The sequence below is a fragment of the Accipiter gentilis genome, chromosome 5 (genome assembly GCF_929443795.1).
Source record: "Accipiter gentilis chromosome 5, bAccGen1.1, whole genome shotgun sequence".
NCBI lineage: Eukaryota > Metazoa > Chordata > Aves > Accipitriformes > Accipitridae > Astur > Astur gentilis.
Genome location: NC_064884.1, coordinates 8,619,818 through 8,629,010, shown reverse-complemented (window position 1 = coordinate 8,629,010; position 9,193 = coordinate 8,619,818). Strand labels below are relative to the sequence as shown.

The 9,193-nt window shown below is 48.3% G+C and overlaps 1 protein-coding gene across 5 annotated transcripts in view; it reads right to left on the bottom strand.

Moving 5' to 3' along the window:
* Positions 1–1,371: 1,371 nt before the first annotated feature.
* The window catches only part of C2CD2L (C2CD2 like), a 36,460-nt gene continuing 28,638 nt past the window's right edge, over positions 1,372–9,193 (bottom strand). For 4 of the 5 annotated variants that reach the window (XR_007506101.1, XR_007506102.1, XR_007506103.1 and 1 more), the window contains one exon: positions 1,372–6,601. The gene's annotated coding sequence lies outside the window, so the exon portion shown is untranslated. The remainder of the gene's footprint in view (positions 6,602–9,193) is intronic. The other variant, XR_007506104.1, reaches the window with a different exon arrangement.

The window sequence follows — 9,193 nt, the reverse complement described above, 5'->3', positions numbered from 1 at the left end:
TGAAGAAAAGAGTGAGAACATGTAAGAGAACCAACCCTGTGGACACCAAGGTCAGTGCAGAAGGAGGGGGAGGAGATGCTCCAGGTGCTGGAGCAGAGATTCCCCTGCAGCCCGTGGGGAAGACCATGGTGAGGCAGGCTGTCCCCCTGCAGCCCATGGAGGTCCATGGTGGAGCAGATATCCACCTTCACACAGCAGGGCCAGCTCCATCCTCAGCCTCCCTGGCCACACCTGGGGCTGCCCCAGCCCATCAGGAACAGGAGCCATTGCCAAAGCCCCACAGCACATCACCCCCTCCCCTGCACCTTGCCCACATCCAGGGACACAGAGGAGGCAGGAAAAATTGATTCATTAATGCACACAACAAACCCTGGCAGTGAGTTGGCTACGAGGCTCAGTGCCCAAAGGCAGCAGGACGGGGGGATAAAAGGGAAGAGAAAAGCAGGAGGAAGGACAGAGGGACATAGACGTGTGAGAAAGGGAGCCAGAAAATGGGATGCTGGGAACAAGAGAGGGACAAGGAGCAGGACAAGGCTGTAGAGAGAGGAGAGCGGAGAGACTGAGCAAAACAAGAGGGATGGAGGAATAAATAATAGGAAGCAGGGAAGAGAAGGGGAAAGGACGTGGCAGGACAACAAGATGGAGACAGGACAAGGGATGGAAAAATTCTAAAGTGATAGGGGAGAAGAAACAGCAAGAACTAGAAAACAGAAACAGGGAGCCAGGTAGACGCAGAAAATTTTCAAAAAGCAACAGCATACAAGAAACATAGGCAAGAACTAACAATAGGCACAGGGAGATAGAAAGAAAATGTACGAAGTGAGAGGGTGCAGGACAGAGAGGGAAGAGTTAAGAACTAGAGACAGGGAGATGGATAGAGAGCGACATAGAAAGAAAATTTTAAAAGCAACAGGATACAAGAATCAAAAAGTGGGTACAGAGAGCTGCATAGAGGGAGATGTAAGAACAAACTTTGGAAAGCAACAGGGTACAAGAAACACAGGTGAGAAATTAAAATAAGGTCAGGGAGACCAAGAGAGGGAAAGGTAGCAAGAAAATTTAAAAAGCAAATGGGTTTAAGAAACATATGCAAGAATTTAAATAGGAATGGAGAGGTAGAAAGAAAGTTTCAAAAGTGATGGCATACAAGAAACATACGCAAGATTTAAAAAATAGGGACAGGGAGCATGACTGACAGAAGGAAACTGAGGTGGCTTGACCTTGGCTGGCTGACAGGGTGCCCACCAAGCTGCTCTATCATTCCCCCTCCTCAACAAGACAGGGGGGTAGAAAATACAACAGAAAAGCTTGTGGGTCAAGATGAGGACAAAGAGATCACTCACCAATTACTGTCACAGGCAAAACAGACTTGACTTGGGGAAATGAATTTATTGTCAATAAAAATCAGAGTACGATAATGAGAAATAGGAACAAATCTAAAAAACACCTTCCCCCACACCCCTCTCTTTTTTTCCTGGGCTCATCTTCAGTCCTGACCTCTCTGCCTCCTCCCGCCAAGCAGCACAGGGGGAGAGGGAGCGGGGAGTTGCAGTCAGTTCATCACAAGTTGTCTCTGCTGCTCCTTCCTCCTTCACGCTCTTCTTCTGTTCCAGTGTGGGGTCACTCCCATGGGGCTGCAGGTCCTGCCAGAAAACCTGCTCCGCAGCATCACAGCCTCCTTCAGGTGCATCCGCCTGCTCTGGCGTGGGGTCCTCTGTGGGCTGCAGGGACACAACCTGCCCCACCATGGTCTTCCCCGCGGGCTGCGGGGGAACCTCCGCTTTGGCTCCTGGATCACCTCCTCCCTCTCCTTCTTCACTGACCTTGGAGCCCGCGGGGCTGTTTCACACTCCCATTTTTCTCTACCCCAGCTTCTGCACAGCAGTTTTTTAGCCGTTCTTCAATATCACAGAGGGGCTACCAGCGCTGCTGGCTGGCTTAGCTTTGATCAGTAGCAGAACCCACCCCTGCAGCCCCTGCCCCAGCTTGCCACACAAACCCACTGCAACAGTGATCGGCTACAGGGCAGAGAGGAGGAACTAATAAAACAGGAGAGGGTGCCAGGCAGAGAGATGAAGAAAAACAAAGATTAGTGATGGGCCACAGGGCTGAAGGAGGAATTAAAAAAGGGAACAGTGAAGTGGACAAGAAAGACTGAGAAATACCAAAACCATTTATGCTCTAAAGGGGAGAGAGAGGGAAAATAAAGAATAGGGACTGGGAGCCAGACAGAGAGAGAATTATAAAGACAAAAGTGGGCCATGGGACAGTGAGGGAAGAAGTTAAAACATAGGGACAGGGACCTGGAACAAGAGAATCTGAGAAAGTAAAAGTGTATCGAGAATACAGGGCAGAGAAAGAGGAATTTAAAAATAGAGACACCATGTCAGACAGGTGAGAGCAGTGGGAATTGTGAAGGGCTAAAGGGCAGACAGGGAGGAATTAGCAAGATTGGGATAGGAAGACAGATAGATGGAGAAAGACAAAGTAGTGACGGGCTGTAGGGCAGAGACAGAGGATAAAAAAAAAGAGGGATGAGACAGAAGTGCAGAGAGGAAAAGAAAACGGAGAGGCAGAACAACAGAGAAAGAGGGGGACTTGGAGAACAAGAGAGGAAGAGGTGCAGGAAGAAAAAAAAAAAAAAAAAAAAAAAAAGACAGCAGTGAGAGAAAGAGAAGGCAGGGGCAGGGAGGGACCAGGATGCAGAAGAGGGGTGACACAGCCCCAGGGGTCCAGGACTCACTGCAGCTCCCGCTCTCAGAGCTGCTGGGAGAATTGGACAGTTCAGACACACCTGCCTCTCTCCCCTTCTCCCTTCCTCCTCTGTAGCTCTGGTCATTTGACTGTCTTCCACCTAAGAGAACAGACTGGTGTCTTACAGCTCTTGCAATATCAGGCTTCCTAGAAACACAGCCTCGCGCGTGCACACGCTACATGGATGTACTGTGCTTTTGGTTATGCGTACAGACCCTGCCGTGCACGTAGGTGATGGGATCTGCTGAGGACTACGCCAAGAGTCCTTCCTCACCTGGAGAGGCAGGCTGTCTCCTGTCTGCAGCTGCTGGCTGGATTCCCCTTTATTTTATTCTTTGGCAGCTTTACCTTTCTCTGGCCTCTGCAGCTTCAGCTGCAGCAGCTCCTGTCCACAGCCACTAATTGCTCTGCCTGTCCCCACTGCAGCAGCAGCGAACGCGGCAAACTCATGTGGGGAAAAACAGCTCAGGTGGGGAACTCACGGGGAGACGGGAAACACGGAGGGGGGTCGGTGGGAAAGACACAGACCCGGGTGGAGAGGGGGGGTGAAGGAGCAAGGAAGCCACGGAGCCTGGGCTGGGGAGGGGATGGGACGGGACATGGACCCGGGGGATGCAGGGAGAGACAGACAGGGGCCATGTATGTGTAGGTAGAAAGATGCATGGGGGCACATGTGTGGGGATGACCTACACCAGGAAGTCCACTCAGGATAATCCACAGCAGAGAACTCACCTGGGATAACCCCCAACAGATAATCTGCTCCGGATAACTGACCCACACTAGATCATCCACAGCAACACCTCTGAAACTGGCCATGTTTCACTTCAAGATTTCCCCAAAGTGAGGGGTTTTTTTGCTTTTACATATTTTAAAAATTGGGGTTTTTTGCTCCTTCCATACATTCAATCTGGATTTTTTTTATCGCTTTTCCACAACATAAAAACTCATGATTTTTGCTTTTGTACATGAAAATGGGGGTTTTTTTTTGCTTTCCAGCTGAACATATCAAGGCAGATTTGTCATTCCTGGGACTCCCAAACTGTTGGGGTTTTTTCATGTTGCAGACCCAGAACTGGGGGGATTGGGGTATTTTTGTGCCGTGGCCCTGGCTTCCGCTATGTGTGCCTGGCTTCACAGGGGAAAGTCCCTGCTTGGGGGAATGGGCCCAAAATCAGAATGGAAAAAGGGGGAAAGGAGAAGGGAGAAGGGGCAGCTTTTGAAAGCACTTCTCTATCTTCAATAGAGAGATTTTTAGGGGGGGGGATCAAGGTTTTAAATATTTTCTATAAACAGGGCTTCTTTACATTTTAAAAACTTCATATATCATAGACATTTTCACTTACTTATCTGCTTACAAATATATATTCCCTAAATATATCTGTGTTCTCTCTATATTATCTATTTCCACTTATAATGACATATTTACATATATATCTATCTTTTGACATGTATATAGTATCTGCATAGACATATTATCTCTATTTACGCTTATGATATATTTTCACAGTTACATGTATGTAGACTTAGATATCTATTTACAATTATATCTACTTGGACTTAGATATCTATTTACACTTATATATAATCTCTATTAATAAATATTATTTATAATCTCTAGATTACATATAAAATCTATTTAGACTTACTGTGTAACACACATTAAATGGATAGATAGCTCTATCCAGACTTTTCTATTCTAAATTCCTTCATATATAAAATACACCTTTTTTTTTGGTTTAGTGTCCTTTTTTTTTTACTTTATATATATACAGGAGCGATAGCTGAACAACGCCAGAGGTCTTGTTCCCGTCTAGGAATACCATCTAGATCCCAACTGCAGCCTGCCATTAAACTAAAAACGAAACAAAACAAAAACAAACCACAAAACCACCCTAACACTAAGCCCTACCCATTCAAGCCTTAATAGCTTGGATACCCGATCTGTTCAACAACCGCTCGAGCAGCCTCTCCCAGAAGGCTCCAGCCACCCCCTCAGCACCTACAAATCACTATGGAAATGACCACCCTTGCCTGCTGCAGACAGCTACTTGACCTGAAATGCACTGCACGGTCAGCGCCTCAACAGTCATAGATTGCAGATCAAGGTTAAGCAGAGCCTCTCATTGCTATTCTTCCCCTGGCCCCACCATTGCTATGCCCCCTAGGCAGAAGAGCCACTACCCGGACACACACAAACACCACAAATGCTGCAACAAAGAGATGAGAGAAAACTCTCAGCAAGAAAAATGACTCCCGGATCGCAGACGCTGTCAGGCAGCAAGACCTACCGGGCTGCAAGCACAAGATGAGGCCCTAAGGTGGCACCAGAGAAAGTCAAACGTCATGATCCGTGACAAGATGTTATGGTCAAAACTGAGATGACAGATGCGCAAGAAGCATGGCTCTAAGACCTAAGAACACATGGATGTAGGGAAGAAGGCCCAGAAAAAGGGCTCTGTGTAAAACAAGTGGCTTGAGAGTGGAGCTGACAACAGACCGGAATGCCACCACGGAAGAGACGGTGAAAGACACCAGAAACTTCCAAGACATGAGACTGATCCGTGCTTTGAGCTTGTAACACAAGTGAAGCAGCCCTTGATAGGCGCTATGCCAATGAGTCGACATGTGCAAGACCCTAGGGATGGCTAGCTACATACCCACCGTGCACAAAGAACAACAGGAACATCATGAATTGATAAAGGTATGGCATAGAACACAGGAGACAGACTATACAAACTACACAACAACAGACACACAGGCAGGAACGGCCCTGCCCATCAGATGCACATATTTTGTGGAAAGGAATGTGGACCCTCTCTCTGTCCAAACATGTCCTGTTCCAAACTGCCCTCTCCGCTGCACTGAATGTAAAACCCCTTCCTACCACCCCGTGCGTGGATAGTGTTGGCACCTCAACTTAGCTTTGAGTGGGCTGGGAATCAGAATCTATCCTCGACAAAGACCACCCAAGCTAACTAGGATGTCACTGCAATCGCACGGTTCCTCTTCCTCATCTGCAGACAGTGCTGGTCAGTTGATTTCATGCCAGTCAACACTGATGACAGCCTCCTCGGAAGCACCGTGGCATTCTGCTCACCTGCTCTGCTCCCAGATTAACACTGGATGTTGCAGCCAACATCATGAGATGAAAACAGGCTATATGCATCTGGATCTGGCTTAGCATGTGGGCCTGCAGCAGAGCCCAGCGTCAGTGGGAAGACAACCAACGCTGTACGTATCCAACAATCCAAAGAATCTGTCGATCTTGCAATTTTTTGCAAGAGATTGTAGTAAGAATTACACCACCCTAAAACACATCCCTCTTACAGTGCAGGGCAAAGATCTTAACAGGCAGTATCTCCGTAGTATTTTAAAACCTGACAGTGGTTCACAAAGAGTATTATGAAAAATAACGTTACAAACAGAAAAGAGACCAGTAATCTCAGTAAGATCTCTAAGTAAGTATAACCTTCCCAATTATACTGTTCACTAGAGTAATTCCCTAAACTATTTCCTTTTCAACATCAGTTTGAGAGGTGTACACTCTCCTATATCCCAGTCCATATTTGACCTTGAGGGAAACGGTCTGCTTTGTATCATTCCCCGCTTCTGGCTCGGGGCTAGTTCCCGTCGCGACAATATACTACTTTTACAATGTGCCACATGTATCCAGGCTTTCGTTCCTTCCACGTTCTCTGCCATCTGTGAGGTTAACAGTACTTGAAATGGACCTTTCCATTGAGGTGTAAGAGGATTCTTCCTCGGGTGTTGTTTCACATGTACCCAGCCTCCGGCTTCCAGAGCGACATCACTCCAGATATGGATGGGCCGACAAGGCTTCTTTCACCTGCAAATGAGATTCTGCTGTAACCTTCATTAATGTTTGACAACAGGTTACTGTAACAGTAACAGCAAGACCCGGGAGTCGATACCAATCTCCTTAGTCAGCCAGTAATTATTTGATAGGGACTTAAGTTACTGCTGCCAATACCCTCTGCCTCCATATGCTCCCCATATCTCTGTTGTCAACTGGGATGGCTTCAGCTCTGCCCAATCCCACTGCTGTCAGGAAACACCCTCTGCACCAAACCAGGGACACCACGCGGCTCCTGGCGACTCATGGGGCTGGGTGTGAGCAGCACATGGTGGCAAGGAACAGACATGCGAAGGCTTCGTCATGGGGTGAGAAGACGCTGGCACCTGACATAAAGTTCCAGGTGTGCCACAGAGCGCCACATACCGGATTGCAAACCTGGCAGAGAACTACACGTTCCCAACCTGCACTAGAAGCTAATGTGACATGCCACAGGCTGCAGCATTCTCACAGTTCTGACCCTGTGGGGACGCCATTCACCCTCACTGCGGAGCCCAGAGTCCCCAACATGGCCACAGAAGGCTCTACCATGACCACTCTGGTTCCAGCACAACATGTCATGGCCACCTGCATCCCCAGAACCTCTCCATGACTGCATTGCCACACACCCCCCCCCCCCCACATGCCGTGGCCTTCCCTGGGACCCACTCTTTGCGCACAGCCCCCTCCACCACCCCCCGAGCTGACCCAGAGCCTTCCCCACCCTTCAGCATCCTTCCGCTGCACGCCAGACCGTGACTCCCCAGTCCCATGCCACCCACATCCCCACACCTCCCCCACCCCCCCACTCCCCCTTTCCCGGCCACAGGAAGCTTTTCCCTGAGCCTCAAGCGTTTGTGCCGCTTTTGTGGGGGGCAGGATGGGACAGATAACAGGACAGATAAATAAAGACAGAAAAGACAGGGGGAGGAAGCAGGGCAGAGGGATGACGAGAGGAAAAACAGATAGGGAGCAGGACAGAGATGGAGAAAGAAGCAGAAGGCACAAAGAGACACAGAGAGAAAAAGACAGGAAGAAGGACAGAGTGAGAAAAAGAAGGGACGGGAAGCAGGACAGGGTGACAGATGAGAAAAAAGGAGAAGGAGCAGGAAAAAACTAGAGGGGGAGGAAGAACAGAGAACAGAAAGAGAGGGACAGGGAGGCAGACAAAGAAGCGGAGAACAAAAAAACAGTAACACACAGCAGGACAGACGTATGGAGCATGAAAAAATAAAGATGGGGAGCAGGAGAGAGAAATAGAGGGAGAAAGATGATGGAAGCAGGAGAGTAGCTGCAGAAGGAAAAACTGCTGTTGCGGGCTGGGATGGGGTGGGAGGAGAGAGAGAGAGATGGAACATAGAGATGGAGAGAGAAACCAAAGAAAGGGAACAGGAGAAAAGGTTTTAAAACAGAGAGAAGGTATGCAGGACAGGACAAAGAGGCAGAGAAAGAAAAACTGCAGGTCTCCAACAGAGGAAGAGCAAAAAGGTCCAAGAAGCTGGACAGACAACAAGGAGGGGCGGGAGGGGTAGGAGGGGTGGTAAGGGGACAGCCAGCTGGACAGGGGATACAGCAATTAACAATGGGACAGGCAGCGGGGCAGAGAAAGCTGGAAAAGATAGGGACAAGAAGATGGACAGAATGACAAAAAATAAAAAAGGGACACAGAGCAGGATAAAGGTGAAGAAAGAAGCAGAAGGAGCAAAGGAATAGTGAGAGAGAAAGGAAGAAGGACAGACAAAGAGAGACAGAAAGGGACAGGGACCATGACAGAGAAAGAAGAAAAGACTTATAGGAAGCAGGATTGTCAGAGAAAGGGATCAGGATAGAGTAACAGAAAAAAACAGGGCTAGGGAACAGGACAGAAATGGATTTAAAAACCAGCAATGTGCAGCAGGACAGAGTAAGAAAAAAATAGGGATACAGAGCAGAGCAGAGGGATACAGCAAGAAACAATAGGACTGGAAGCAGTACCAAGCGATGGAGAGAACAGAAAAAGAAATGGGGGGTGAAGGGAAAGAACAAGAAGAACAGAGAGAAAAAGAGGGACGGGGACTAGGACACTAGGACAGAAAAAGAGGCACACTGAACAGGACAGAGACAGAGAAAATAAAAATACTGATAGGAGGCAGGATGGAATGATATTGAGAGAAAGAGAGGGACAGGCAAAGGAACAGAGGAATAGCAAAAAAAGAGGACAAGACAAATATAAAAAAAGCTGAAGGACAGGCAGCCAGAAATGAAATACAGAGAAAAAGAGAGGGACAGTGAGCAGGACAGGCAGTGGAGAGATGGCAGCAGCAGACAGGCAGGGAGAACGACAGAGAATTGGAGCAGAGGGGGGAAGGACAGGGGCACAGAACAGCACAGACAGAGACAGAAAAAGAGGGTGGGGAGCAGGGAAAGAAAAATAGGGACAGGGAGAAGGACAGAGAGGCGGGGAGACAAAAAGAGCAACAGGGACCAGGACTGAGGGATAAAGAGAGGGACAGGGAGCTGGGCACAAGAACAGAGAGAACAGGAGTATGGGTAAGTGGAAAAAACTAGAGAGAGGGAAAGAGAGAGAGTCAGGGAGACAGAGAGAGG